The following is a 16,064-nucleotide window of genomic DNA, read 5'->3' as shown; positions in this document are numbered from 1 at the left end:
TGTATGTTACAGTGATTTATCCTTTATCACTGATTATTGCTCCTCTTGTATCTAGCTTTAGCATCTGCCTTCTGGCAAGTTGGAAAGGGAAGATTTCAGTCTAGCATCTCATTTCCCTTCCATTTCTGCTCTTCCCCTAATACTCTAGATGCTTTTGTGTGTGTGATGGAAAATGTGGGCAGTGTGCTGATGAGCAGTTTTATTGATTAACTCACTCTGTGTCCATCTGAAGGAGCCCTTGTGGTGAATAGGCAGGGTTCTCAAACCAGGTTCCCATTATTATCTTTTACCAACTTGCTGCATTTCTAATAGCAGTAGTTCATGTTGAAAGTGTTTTAATTTGGGAAATATGATCTGTAGTTGAATCTCTCCACCCCTTGTGGATTCTCTTCCTCTACCCCCATCCCCAGCACCACCACCATTAGGCATAGAACACTGACTGTAGGGATCCTCTGCCTAGGCTGGTATGGGTGTACTTCCTCTCCAGTGGTATTCTTCAGTCCTTCAAGTTCACACTCAGTGGTAGTTAAGACATTATTAATACAAATTACCTGTTATTAGTGGGCACTCAGTTTCTTAGCATATTAACTTTTACTGTTCTTTAGATTTAAGATGAGAAGTTTATGGTTTCCAACTTTGTGTAGACAACTACAAATTTGAGTTTGGAGGCCAGCCATTGAAAAATGCCACAACTTCACACTTACCCTAAGCTGTATATTGTAACCAACCCTTAATGCCTCCTGTGATGTGCAGCACACTTGAGTTTGTACAAAGGGTGCCTTAAAGTGGGTCTTTCAAAACAACGTTAAATTTCCTTCTTTGCTATAAAAATAATAAGAGTTCATATTTATATGCCACTTTACAGTTTATAGCATGCTTTCCTCCTGGCAGGGAAGGCAACAGAGCCTAGTGGATAGAATGTTAACCTTGAGACCAGGAAGGTGTGGGCCTGAGTCCTTCCTGTCTGATATGTTAAGGCTTTGTGAGCTTGGGCAAGTCCCTTAATTTCTCTCTGTTCCAGGCAATTCCCTGATCCTAAATTATAGAACATGTTTAACTCTACATGGGGAAAGGGAATTCCCTATACTAAGGAAATCATGCATCCCCATCAAAGGTGGATCATTTTAGTGTCTATGCTACTTAAACCTAACTGAGGGATTTGGATTGGGTTAAGATAACCTTTCCAGTCAAACTGGCTTTCCATCAGATTTACCAGTCAAGTGAAATAATACATGTAAAGTGCTTTACAAACCTTAAAGCTCTGTACAAATACTAGCTATTTTTATTAAGTGCCCGAGAGAGAGAGAGAGAGAGAGTGTGTGTGTGTGTGTGTGTGTGTGTGTGTGTGGTTTCTCCCCCTTCTGTCTGATTTTACTGCTAACATAATACAGCCTAGAAGATGCTCAGCAGGTTATAAATTTGATGAGTAGATCATAGGGACACACTAGTGGCTCATTTCCTGTTAAAATAATTCTTAGCATTGCTAGCCATATAGGATTAATTACACCTTACACCTGGGCCACTGAAAAACACTTCACAGATAAATATCCTCCTGAAGATAGGATACAAAGCATCTGAAGATTCCCAGAGGGACTCTTGACAATGTTTAGACCACAAATTAGATGTTTGTGATTCTTAATCTAGTCTAACCAGAAGGCTACATTCTTTCCGACTTTGTAAACCTTAACAGTTATTTGCAAATTCATTAGCATTCCAAATGCTGGGAGTGTGCTAGGTGTGTAGCCATTAAAATGGCTACCAGGCCTATGTGGACTGGGAGTGGTTTCTGTTCCTGGTATTAGTGTCCTGGTTCTCACTATGGTAGCTGAGAGTCACAAGGACTAGTTTTGTTGTATTGTTTTTAAATCACAGAAGACTAGCCAGCAATCTGTGACGCTTACTAGGCTGAGTAATCTCAGTTCTGAATCATCATTCCTGCGTGCCCTTCACTTCTATGCTTTAAGAATAACCTGGTGTGATTGTTTTCATATTTTAATTGTTTTATTAAAAGTGGGGTAACAAAAGATGTGGAGAGTAGTCTTTTTTTTTAGTGGTATAAAAGGAAGCCCTCCAGCACCTTGAGTGAACGCCTTGTGATGAAATTTGAAGAAAGACTCAGATGAGTCACTATAATAATCATAGCTAGCATGTGTTCTTTAAGGTTTGCAAAGCATTTTCAAATATTTTATCAGCAATCCTAGAAGGTAGGGAAATAGGTGTTCTTATTATCGACATTTTACAGATGAAAAACTGAGGCAAACAGAAGTTAAGTGACCTGTAAATATCTGTGTCTGGATATGAACTCAGATCTTCCTCATTCAAGGAACATGCATGAATGGATTGTGAAATGCAACATTGGAGGGAACTCCCAAATCAATGACCACATTCATTTGAAATCAATGTTAAATTGTCAATATTTAAAGCATATTGTATTCCAATAATGTGGGAGACAAATTGTGAGAAACCTCATTTAAAAATTTCTGGGACTCAGTGTTGGAGAAGTATCAAAGGCCTTTATACAATCGAGCTCTAATGAGCCATCCTGGGACTCTGGACCATTTTATCTCTTAATGAGCTGCCTCCACCCTTCTCCCTCAGTTACAATCTTCTCCATAAGACACTGGACCCAGATGCTAGCCAATTGGAATACAATATAGTCAAAGAGGAAGCCCTCTAAACTCCCCCGCATGACCAGCCCTGGATCTCTCATCATGTGATTCTGATTGCTTGGGAGGGGGGAGGAAAGGAGCCATTAGTAAGCACCCTTCTCCCAGCTGAAATTCACCTCCCAGAAGTTCCGCAGACAACTTCAGTCAGCTTTTGAGGGGGGCCCATATTTTTCTCACAAATAATAATAATAAGACACACAAACCATTTTAAAGAATGAGAAAGGTGGTAATGAAATACAGCCAATTACATGGACAAAATTATAGAATATCTCTCTTTGTACTTATGAATTACATGAAAACTAAAGGAAATCTTCCAAACCCAAAGAAAGAGGAGGGGAATCTTAAACCAGACCAAAAGAGGAAGAAAGGGGAGTGAGGATACATATTTACAGATAAGTACAGATTATCTGTAAAATAGATTACAAACTGAAGGGGTGGGAGGGGGGGTGCCACTAATGACTGGGGGAGTCAAGAAAGGTTTCTTGAAGGAGGTAGCACTTGATGAGCTGATCCTTGAGTTCCAAGATGGAGTGATGAGGAGGGAAAGCATTGCAGGCATGAGCGAGAGATGGAATATCATGTATGGGGATAAGCAAATGAGTCATTTTGGCTGCAGTATCAGTCACATGATGGGAAGTAATATGTAATCAGCCTGGAAAGGTTGGCTAGAACCAGATTGTCACAGGCCTTAAATACCAAACAAAGGAGTTTGTATCTTACCCTTTTTTCTACTAGAGCTACTGGTATTTCTTGAATGGGGATGTGGTCAGGCCTGTACTTTGGGAATATAGTTCAGTGGCTGTGTTGGAGGATAGATAGGGCAAGAGATGTGAGAAGGAACTGATCCAGGCTGATTCTATCATCCTTTCTTCCTTTTGTCTAGAACAGGGTTTCTTAACCTTTTAGGGATCATGGATGCAGAAAATAAAATATATAGAATTGAAAAGGAAACCAGTTATTTTTTTTTAAATTTCTAATGTCATCATGGAGTCCACGTTAAGAATCTCTTGGCCTAGTTCTAGTCTCATCCATGGAAGTTACAATATTGGAACTAGCATATGTGTATGTGTGTGGTTATGTGTGTGTATGTGGTTATGTATGTATATGTGTTAAGGGAGGAAGGGAAGGGAGGAGAGGGAGGAAGACTAAACTTTTTATCTGTTAAGGAAACAGTTTTTGAGAAATTAACATTGAATATAATGATTTCTCTCTGGGTTTCAGAAAATGCTCATATGTCTTATGCTTTTAATGTTTGAGGTTTTGTGGGTTTTTTTCCAAACCTTGATTTTCTTTTTAATGTGCCTTGGGGTCTGATATCGATCAATTAGATTAAAAGCTGAGAACTTAATTGGTTTCATCCAATAACTCTGATATTTTAATTAACTGTTTGAATAAAACAACTATTGGGTGACATAAATATATCTTAATCAGAAACTAATTGAAAAGGTAGATTAAGATATATTTTTCACCCTACATGTGGTATACTGACTACCTGCGTCAAAAAAAAAATTAAGCTTATTAGAATCTTTTTTTTAAAGCTCTAAAGGAAAAGTTTCCTTTTTTTTTTCACTTTTGCCTGTGCTATCAACTGTTTTGCTGCTCAAGTACTGTTGAGCATACTTTTGTATCTTTGTAATAGAAGGTTAAAAAAAAAAAAGCATGAGCTAATGAGGGCTACCCAAAAAAATAAGTACCTGGTTGATTTGCGGTTAATATGCTCTCTTCCACCAAACAGAGTCTAGACAGATTTAGAAAACCATTTTTCTACTGTGCCAGTTGATAAATGCTTCCGTATACAACTCAGGGTCAGCAAGGAGAGGAATGCTATAATTCAGTGTTTAGAAAATGCATGCTCATTTGAAGGGGAAAGTAATTGCCACATTCAAAGTGGGTATAATGGAAGTTAAAGATGCTGTGATCAACTATTTGCTTCTGTATTAAAGGGAAAGGAAATAGTTTATAGTTCTAAGGCATGAATGCTGCACTCAAAAAATTGGTCAAAATAGTCTGAACTTGTGACCTCTCTATACTATGCATTAGCTGTAGTTCCTGACTTCTGTAATTAAAATTCATTTTCTATTATATCAATAACAGGCAGAAACTACATGTAGGAAAATCAGATCTCAATAGTGGGATCCAGAAATAATAAATCCACTTCAAATTGTTATACTTTTCCTTCTTTATTGCTTTTTAACCTTCATGAAATACCCAAACACCATAAATGTCAAAGCACTCCCTTTCCATCCCTAAATTCTTATTTAGTATGTTCTAATTAACACAAAATAAAACCCCAAATGAAAATTCAGAATAAAAGGATTGTTGAAGAAAAATGCAAGATGACTCCAATCACACAATAAAGAAATGTTTGTGCTACAGTATATATTCTCATCCTGACACAGCTTTTGAAATTTCCCATAAGAAAGCAAAGTCAACACAACCACACCCTGGACCATTATCAAGTTATCTGAGTGTTATCTCTTTTAATTATACTATTTGAAGTATCCTAGCAATACCTCATAGTTTTAGATCTATAAGAGACTGGAGACCATTTGCTACCTTTAATTTTACAGATAAGGAAACTAACCCCAGAGGTGTATTATTATTATTAATTATTTATTATTATTATTTTTTTTTTTAGTGAGGCAGTTGGAGTTAAGTAACTTGCCCAGGGTCAAACAACTAGTAAGTGTTAAGTGTCTGAGGCCGGATTTGAACCCAGGTACTCCTGACTTCAGGGCTGTTGCTCTATCCACTGCGCCACCTAGCTGCCCCCAGAGGTGTATTGTGGTAGAATGAGCACTGACTCTGAAATCGAGAGAACCTGAGTTCAAATGCTACCTTTGATGCTTACTGCGTGTGTGAAATTGGGCAAGTAACTTAACCCCCTGCCCTCCAGACTCCTTATCTGCCAAATGAGGGTTCGGACCACTTGACACCTAGATCTATGAGCTTCATGGCTTTCAATAGTTGACACAGTTTACTAAGTGGTGGAGGCTTAGGATTCAGTGCCAGGGCACATTCTGCTGTACTACCATGATAACTTCCTCTCTTCTGCCAAATGCGGTAGCTTTTCTTCTCCACAGTTTGCCCCATTCAGTGGCCACAAATCCCTCACCAAATCTGGTTCCATTCTTCCTGTGATAGTGTCTATGTGTCTGTCTGTCTGCCTGTCTGCCTATCTCTCTCCTCCCTTTCTCTTTCCCTCTCATCTACATATCATTTGCTCAACTGCATTCTCCTCCTCCTCTTCCTCTTCCAGTGTCTCTTTATCTTCCACATACTCTTACTTTCCCTGTCTCTGTGGTTCAGAGGAGGGATGCTTAATATAGATGTGAAGGTGGTCGTCCTAGATGGGGATGGGTCAGTTGTTCCAGTCAAAATGTGTTAGGATTCCTAAGAGCTCTGGCTGTCATGTGTATTTCTTCATCTCTAGCACTGAGAAAACCTTAAGCTCTCAAGCTCTACCTCAGATCACATCAAAATCACAGAAAGTCTCTGGTATCCAGAGCACTTTAGAACTCAAGTCATCGGCAGGCATCTTAACCCTGGGTGTCTATGTTCTTTAACCACTTCTTACATATTGGGTACTTAGCAGTCCTTCAAAGTAGGGAGTTTTTCGTTTTCTTTGAAGAATAAATTGCATTCGTGGTTCTGGTGCCCTTAGTCACCTAGGAAGAACTCATGGGGTCATTGGGTGGCCATCAAATAGAAAACCACTGCCCAAGAGCTATCATTCACATAGAAAATGAAATCCTTGAAGATAATGAACCCAACTCTGCCATTCTAAAAACCTCTTTAAAGAAAAAAAAAAGTTTGATTCAGTGGTTGGATATTCCCAGCAGCTGAAATGATATTCAAACAGTCTGACTTCACCCACTCCCTAACCCATATCTGATTCCTCTTGCTTCTAAATGGGTGCAACTAATTGGGTGCCTCACTTAGGCAGATCTTGGTGGCACCTAATTCTATGTGTATAGGACTCACAATGGTGGCTTTTTCTTTCCAAAGGTCTCTCTGACCTTTTGGTATCTTCCAGGTTAAGAAGTAATGTGACTTCAAAATTCTTGTGCCCATAAATGGAGAATGTCCTAAGCAGTGCCCCAGGGAGGTTTTATATATACTGGCTTATATTATAATATATATATATTGGCTTATATATACTGAAAGGGTAGAAAAGGATGAGAACAGAACCAAGTAGGTGTTCCATCTCTACCTCCTTAACTCCAGATCCCTAGAGTCAATTTAATTCCAGGAAAGTTAAAAGAAGGAGATGGTTAAGAGCAAAATAGGATTACTGAGATACTCATTAACTCTTAAAAAAACCTAGATCAGAGGCAGCTAGATGGTAAAGTAGATGGAGCACTGGCCCTGGATTCAGGAGGACCTGAGTTCAAATCCAGCCTTAGACACTTAACACTTACTAGCTGTGTGACCCTGGACAAGTCACTTAACCCCCAGTTGCCTCAAAAAAAACCCCAAAAACCTAGATCAGTAGTTCTCAAACTTTTAGGTCTCAACTCCTTTATTCTCTTCTTGAAGCCCCTGAAGAACTTCGGTTTATGTGTTCTATCTTTTGATATCATACCAGAAATCAAAACTGATATCCCGTAAAGCATTTATAAATTCATTTTAACAAGTCCGTTTTGACATAGCATTTTAGGAAAAACAACTTCAAAAAAAAACTAAACAGTGGTGTTTTCCTTCCCCCAATTTATCTTTAATGTATAGCTTAAGATAGCTGGATTCTCATATCTGTTTCTGCATTCAGTCTGTTGTGATGTATTTTTGGTTGAAGTATATGAAGAAATCTAGCCTCACAGATATGTGGTTGGGAAAGGGGGAGGGAGTATTTTAATAGGCAAATAATTTAAGTATTATAAAAATAGTTTTCATTTTGTGGACCCCCTGAAAAAGATCTCGAGGATTCCCAAGGGACCATTTACTGCATTTTGAGAACTGATGTTTTAGACTACTCCTGTCCCTAAGGAAAGGGTCTCTCTAGTGAAATAAAACCTCCCATGTGACTGGCACAAACCTGTTAGCATCGATCCCTTAAGTGAGGAGCCAGATCGTCTCTGGAGCCATCAAAGATCACACTCAACCATGCAGATCACAATGTTAGAGCTAGATAAGACCTTAAAGAATGCTTAGTCATGTTACAATTGGGAAAACTGAGGTCAGTCACATAGCCAGTAAGCAGCAAAACTGAGATTATAAAAAAGGCATCAGACCTTATTGATCCCGAGTTCATTTCTTCCCCCTCACCATCCCATGTGGTCCTAAGGATCCCTGAAAGCTATTTTGTGGACTGCAAGAAGTTGTTTTGTTTTTTTTTGTTTTTTTCCTCCCAAAGTCAACAAGCATTTGACTTTTGCCTCATGGTATGTGGGGGTAGGAAGGAAGAGGTGATAGACCCTAGATCTAGGAAGATTATGCACAGAGAAACATCTGGCAGTTTTTGCTCAGCTGGAGAGATTGCAAGAATGGTGTTTATAGAAGACTTGGTCTGCAGTTCAGTCATCAGCTAAACTAGATCCAGAGGGGTTCATCACCAGAAAGTTCACCCTGGGGGGAAAATTACTTGGACGTGAACTTGTACAGGCTCCTTTTCATTGTCTTGTGATAAGATACAGTTCATGATTTTCCATTATGCTCATCTGTAAATGTTTTACAAATGAACTTTGAAAGTAATTGTATCCCTGGTCAACATTAGTTTAGAACAGTAGCATCAAACTCAAATAGAAATAGGGACCCACTAAAATATGTTTAATGGGATTGGAATGTATAACCTACATCAAATCGCTTACTGGCTTTGGGAGGGGGGAGGGAAAGAAGGGTGGGAGAAACATTTGGAACTCAAAAAATACATTTACATGTAATTGAGAAAAATTAAAATAAATGCTTTTTTTTAATCCAGAAAAAAGAGGAAATAGGGGTCATTAAACCTTACATAAGAATCCCTGAGAGCCCCACATTGACTTAGAATATCACAAATTAAAGTTTTATCTTATTGTATTTTTATTTATTTTGTTAAATATTTACCAGTTACATTTTCATCTGGTCCCCCCTAGAGTGTTGTGGACCCCTGCCTTTGACAACTCTGGTTTAGAATAGAAGCTTTTTTGTTCAATAATGTGAACATTATTTCTTGGAGAAATTTAAATGAACGATAGGAGAATGGATTAGGAGGAAAGGGAGGGACTGAAAAAAGGGGAAAGAAATAGATAAATCTTGTTTCATGGTTGAGAGTGTGCTCTACCAATAAATGCTCCTGTGGGGAAAGAGATACTCTGTAATGGAGATCAGGATCTTATAATGGATCTAATCTGCAGGGATTTGGCACTTGGAGAGACAACTCAGCCTGCCCAAGGAGAAGGGGAATGAGAGCTCCTAGGGGTAACCCTAGGTTAATAAACTCAGAATTTCAAGGGGCTTTGTCTATAAACTGCATTTATCTGTATAATGGTCTGTTTGCTTCTGCTCATTGTCAAGCATGCCTTGAAATGATTTGTCTTTTTAGCTTTTGGATTCAAAATGAAAAATTTCACCAGCTCCTTTGTCTCTCCAATGAGCATCTGTGAGATCGCCTTTCATTGGAGATACCACTTTGGGTCTTTTGTTAAAGTTCTAGGGTTTCTTGTTTTATATCATTTGATTTCAGTTTCAGGAGTGCATCCACTCATTGGTCATGTCCCAGTGGTTAGTGTTTGAAGACACATTCAACCTGTGAATTTGCATTTCTCCCCTTTCATCTTCACCACCACCGAGGGTCATAGATTTTGGATTAAAAGGGGCTTTAGAGGCTGTCTGGAACAACCCCTTCACTTTCCAGATGAGCACACAGGTATTATAGGATGTTGTGTTTTTCTGCTTCAGAGTAAAATGAAAAGGCAGATGGGTGGAAGCAGTTTATAGCAAAAGTGTTCAACTCCTGGCCTAGCGGCTGAATGAGGCTGTAAATGAGTCTCCTCAAGTGAGGCCTGGAACCTATATTAAAATATAATTGGGGGGCAGCTACATGGTGCAGTGGATAAAGCACTGGCCTTGGATTCAGGAGGACCTGAGTTCAAATCCGACCTCAGACACTTGACACTTAACTAGCTATATGACCCTGGGCAAGTCACTTAACCCTCATTGCCCTGAAAAAAAAAAAAAACCACCACCACCAACAACAAAATGTAATTGGGAAATGTTAAACAAAATAAAAATACAACTTAGATAATGTTAATTTGTGATTTCCTAAGTCACTATGCAGCATTCAGGTTGCTATTTGAGTTTGACAGTGATAGTCTACAGTATATTAGCAATCCACAAACATTTAAGTGCCTGTCGGGTGCCAGGCATTATGCTTGGCACTGGGGATATAGGGGCCCAATATGTTTTAAGAAGTGGCATGGTTGAACTGAAAATACGCATGGAACCTTGGAAAGAGATCTGGCTCTGGTGTCAGAGGCACTGGGTTCAAATCCTGTCTCTGATATTTATTTTGTGACCCTTGGCAAGTCACTCACAGTCTCCCTGGACTAGTCTATAAAATGGGGTGGGGCAGCCTTAGATGCTCTTAGAGGACCTTCCCTTTCTAGATCTGTGATCCCATGAGATACATATCAAAGACGTGCAAAACCAGAAAAGGAACCACACAACAAGAGGGATAAATTACAGATAGCACTAATCTCTATGATGTAAGAAAAGAACCAGAGGAAGAAATGAATAAATTGAGTGGATTTCTATAGTGAATATCAGGGGGTGGGAAAGAGAGGGAGAATCATGTAGGTGAAGAAGTATGGATGAGTTCTGACCTATACCACTGGGCAGTATGGAAATATACTAAAGTACTCACAGAAGTATTCTCAGCCCTCCCCTCTTCCCCCTAAAACATATGTATGTGTATACCTGAGGTATTCTTCTCAAAAGTGTGGCTGTTGATGCTGCTCTCCAGATCACCTAGGGATATTTTAAAGTCACAGTGAGAGTGAGCCTGTACTTAACTTTGTCAAGAGTAATATTGCCTAAGAGAGCTTTCTAATGTTGTCCCATTGTGTTTTGAGGTTATATGTTTTTGTAGTTTTCTGAAGATAATATTTAAAACAAGCCATTTATCTTAAGCATACTACATTTTGAGTTCTACCACATTGTGGCTTTTCTTTAAATCTTTTATGAACAAGTTCTCAGGTAGATCTCCTTTAATTGGTTGGAGATTATCCATAAAGTAGAATACTGTCAAAACTACAAACATTATTTCTTTAAAAATTCTGGCAAAAGAACTTTTTTCCTGGAATAAGATGTCTGAATGTAGATGAAAACAGACCATGATCTCATGCCTAGAAAGACCGTTTGAACTTGGATTGTCAAGCCAAGAAGAGATTTCAGCTCTCCTATTAACAACTATATTCTCTAACTGCTTCATTTCTTTAAATTGAATTATTTGCGTTATACTTGTGACAAAATGAGTTGAAAAAAGTGTTTGAGATAATCATTAATAAAATATTTCTGCAGGTATTCTTTCATTCTATAGGCTAACAAATAGGTCTTGGTTGGAAAAGTGTTTGAAGAGTAGTATTGTACCATCTTGCAAAGATTTAACATATATTATGAGCACATTGCAGGCACGCACGCACACACACACACACACACACACACCAGCCATCCTTTCTCTTTTCCTTGTAATAATCTGATGCTAGTGAGTTTTCAGAGTCTGGAGAACAACAAAAATAGCATATGAGAGCACATTTTAAGGGAAACAGAATATTTTATTGGGGGAAAAAACACTAAACTTAGTCAAAAGACCTGATTTCAGTTCCCAACCCTGTTCCATATAAGCTATGTGACTTCACATGCACAGGCTCAACTGTGAGTCTGTTTATCTGTAAAATGGGAATAATAATACTTTTACTACTTAAAGTTCAAGGGTCTTTGTTTGAAATATGAGATAATGTATAGGAAGCACTTTGTAAATGAAGCACTTTGTAACATAAAATTTGGAGACTTTCCTTCCTTCCTTCCTTCCTTCCTTCCTTCCTTCCTTCCTTCCTTTTTTTCTTTTTCTTCTTTTTCTTTTTTTGGTCCAGGCTAATGAATTCACTAATGTAGGTGACTCTTAATGTAGGTTAAACTCCCTTCACCACATTTAAATTTAGAATATTGATATAAAATTAAGCATGTCTAGGCAGAGCTTCCTATCTCCATTTGAGCAAAGCTTACATCTAAATACACAACAGGCAACAGATTTTCCCACTACTTGCTTTTTATCAGCCAGATGTGGTCTGCAAAAATCAGGGACATGAAGTGCTCACCTCACCCCCAGGTACCCTCCTTTTAAAAGTCTCACATTCCTTCTTTTAAGTGTCAGAACTCTTTTGAATGGATTGTTTGAATGTCCAGGAGCGGGTAAGAAGCCTTGCATGTGGGGCAATTTTTCTCCTTTTTCTTTGCATGAAAAGTCCTTCACCAGAGCCCTTAGAGAAGCTTTAAACCTGGTGTGCCAGGCAGAAATAGCTGGGTTAGCACCTCGCTAAACTCAATTGCACTGACCATTCGTCTAAAGTTGCTCACTTTCACACTGGGTTGAAGCACTGCCTGTGTCACGTTTTGATCAGCGACTTGTTCCTTTCCTCCTCTTGACATAAATCCATCTAGTACCATGCGATGGCTTTATTGTATGCTCTTGTTCACTTAGTTGGGCATATTTTAACCATGGCACCTGCTGTCTGTGAAAGTGATTAGGCTTATCTGACAGTATCACTTCTGGTAAGCACCACTCCAACCAATGAGTTAGTACAGGATTATGCTTCAACACTCACTCAGCAGGATTGTCCTGAACTGAAAAGGGGAAGTCAGGTAGATGAGTGATGGAGGAAAAAAGGAGAAAAATGATCAGAGGAAAAGTGAACCATTATACAAAGTCTGATAGTTTGTATTAGCATAACCACTCTCATAAGAGGAAGCTAAATACCATATAGCGTTGCATGGGCAATGTTTTATTAATACTAGCAAGAATTATTTCCTCCATCCTCACTCCAGCCCCACTTGACAGAATGAAAAAAAGTATTTTACTTTAGGCCACTGATGTAGATTAGTGGTGTTAGGCAATTTGGAAGTTAGGTGTTTCAAGAGCCATTCATCAACCTGGGGTACCTAGGATCACAGATCTAGGCCACCTAGTCCAACCACCTTCCTTTTTGTTTTTGTGGGGCAATTGAGGTTAAATGCCTTGCCCAGGGTCACACAGCTAGTAAGTGTTAAGTGTCTGAGGCTGGATTTGAACTCAGGTCCTCCTGAATCCAGGGCCAGCGCTCTATCCACTGTGCCACCTAGCTGCCCCTAACCCCCTTACTTTTACAAAACTTTGGCATACAGGACAAATAAAGTCATAATCACAGAATCATAGATTTATAATAGACTTGGAAGAAAATTTAGAGATCATACAGTATAAACAGGGCCCACAGATGTTGAGATTTGTCCAAAGCTATATAAACAGAAAATGACAGAACTAAACTTAGAGATTCAAACCCAGATCCTCTAACTTCAAATTCAGCACACTTTCTACTGTACCAATCAGAATTCACATAGATCTTTGAGAGATGGTTGTTTACTGAAGGAAGGGCTTTTGTTTGTATTCCATTAGTTGTGTTTTGCAATTTTGTTTTCTTCAATATTTCAATTGAACTTTGATAAAAAACAAACGTGTGTTTGCTGGAGGAGTGAGTATCAATGTAGTGGACAGTGTTAGTAATTCTTCCATATCATCTGAATGGTGTACAGCAGGACAGAGAAATGTAGAACCCTACGTATGTAACAGAGCACTTCGTATTGGGAGAACTGTTATACCATTTCACTTTTGGCCAGTTCTTACTGTTAGTTTTGATTTTACCTTTTTCATTCTTAGCTAGACTTGGTCTCTCTGTAACTTTCATCCTTTGGCCCTTGTTCTGTCATTTGTGAAAAAGCAGATCAAGTCATATCTTTCTTTCACAAGACAACCTCTCAAGTACTTGATTACATGTCTGCCCCCTATATCCCTAACCCTATTTCTCCCTTCTCCAGGTTAAGTATACTCAGCTTCCTCAACTTGTCCTCAGATGTCCTGATTTTGAGTTTTTTGTTCATCCTGGTTGCCAATCTCAACTCTAAAATATTGGCAGTAGTTCCCCATTGCCTGAGATAGGGACTGAAAACTTGGGGAAGGGTGGTGGTGGCAGAGAAACAAAAAATGAGGGTAAGAATTTGGTGTGGGGAGAGGAGTACTCCTGCCCATATAAGCCCCCTTGTCAGCTTTCCATTATCCTACTCTTTTTTTCTTCCTGGCCCCAGGAATTGTTAGACCTACATGACTTTCCAAATTCTGCCCTCTTACTTGTGAACAGGCTTTCTTTTCTCTATCTTGCCCACTGTGGAATCAAACTCAGTCTTTGGCACAGTCCTTTTAAGGTTTCTTATTTTTTATTTCATATCTTATAGTCCTTTTGGCAAGGTTTTGAATAGCTGCCTTGTAAAGGGGGCAACATTGCTTTAAAAGCCCTAGGAGTTGTATTTTTTCCAGCTTGGCAAGAGAGGAAGCTAATGTGAGATCAGTACTGGAGGGAGGGAATTTTCAATTACAGCGGGAGTTTTAAGGATCATTCTCAAGGAGAACCCTGAGAAAAAAAGGGTATTGTGGTTCTTCACACATTTCCTTCCTTCCTTTCTTCTCCCTCCCTCCCTCCTTCTCTCTCTCTCTCTCTCTCTCTCTCTCTCTCTCTCTCTCTCTCTCTCTCTCTCTCTCTCTTCTTTTTCCACTGTCTCCCCTCCTCCATTTTCTCTCTCCTATCTCTCTCTTTCCTTTCCCCCTCCCTCTCTATCTTCCCTTCCCTCTCCTCTCTCTTTTCCCCTTCCCCTCCCCCCACTTTCTCTCTCCTCCCTCTCTTTCCTCTTGCCTTCCCTCTCTATCCGACCCCCTTTCCCCCTCCCCACCCCCCCCAGCTTCTGCAGAAAATAGACACAATCAGAGAAGCCATAAATGACTCCACACAAAAGAATAAAGTTAAATTTATTACAGGTTATTAGAAAACTAGGTTACTATATCCTGGCCATTTCCCACATTAGATGAGGGTATGACTTGTGGAGTAAAGAGGTGAACAGGACTTTTTTTTTTAATGGGTAAGGGTGACTTTGACTGGGAAAGCTAGCAGCAGCTTCATAGTGTACTCTTATTACCTCTAGCCTGGACAAATTCAGAAACATAGACTAAGTAGGAATTGGGAATGGAAATAATGGTGGGGGCAGGGATAGGGGAAGGCACCTATGGATGCAGAGCAGCAGGCAGTCCTGAAATCAGGGTAGGGAAGAGGAAAAGCCAGAAAGATCCCAGGTCAATAAATGATAATAGAAAAGCATTCTCGCCACTCATTAGGTCTTTGGGTCCCTTAGCTCTGCTGAGCCTCAGTTTGCTTAGTTGTAAAGTGTAGATTATATCACTTATATTGTCTCCCTCGCTAGGTTGTTATGAAGAAAGCTGATGCTATATAAATGTCAAATATAAATCAGAAAATGTCAGAGCTAGAAAGCTCCTTAAAGAGAATCTTGTCCAGCTCCTTCATTTCTACAAATAAAGAAACAGGACCAGAGAAGTTAATTGACTTGTCCAAGGTCACACCAGCAGCAGTGTGACCTAAGTGGCATTATTAGTAAAGGACCAGAACCGAAGACACCTAGCTCTTGGTCTAGGGTGTAGACCATAAAGGGCGCTGGTCTTTGTGGAATAACACCAGCTAGCCCATCGCTTCATGTATTCTCTCCTCTCTTAGTCACAGAAAGAACACAAGTGTAGGGGCCAGGATCTCCCTTCAGCCCTCCCCGAATGATCACCATTCGCCATCCTGAACTTGAAGAGGAAAATAGAACCCATAACATAAACACACTCCATTCCAGACTCAGTAAATTGTTCTCTGTTTGCATCTGTATATGACAATTAAGCAGTAGGATGTGACAGACTGTGAATTAGTCTGCGGTAATTCATGCTCAGGGTGTTAGGCACAAGTCTGATAATAGGGTGCCATTACAACACAGTAGGCACGATTACTGTATCAACACGTGAAATATTACAAGTTGATTTTTTTTTAAATCCTTTAACAGTTAGCTGTTATTTATTTTCTTCAACCACTGAGAAATATAAGGAGGGAAAATCTCTGATTTCACTTTGAATTAATGTCTGGTTCTCCACCCAACCTGACAATGGAAAGCCAGGACAGTTTTACCAGGGTCATAACTCCCCCACTCTCCTTATCAATTTAATTCAATTCAGTTCAGTTCAATTCAAGTAAACTTTATTCCATTCAAACATTTGTTAAGCACCTGCTATGTAAAACAAGATAACATTGTTCCTGCCTACAAAGAGCTTACATTATTCATGGGGTAGAA

Source organism: Dromiciops gliroides, chromosome 6 (assembly GCF_019393635.1).
Source record: "Dromiciops gliroides isolate mDroGli1 chromosome 6, mDroGli1.pri, whole genome shotgun sequence".
Classification (NCBI taxonomy): Eukaryota; Metazoa; Chordata; class Mammalia; order Microbiotheria; family Microbiotheriidae; genus Dromiciops; species Dromiciops gliroides.
The sequence above is the reverse complement of the archived record's forward strand: the minus strand, read 5'-3'. Positions refer to the sequence as shown.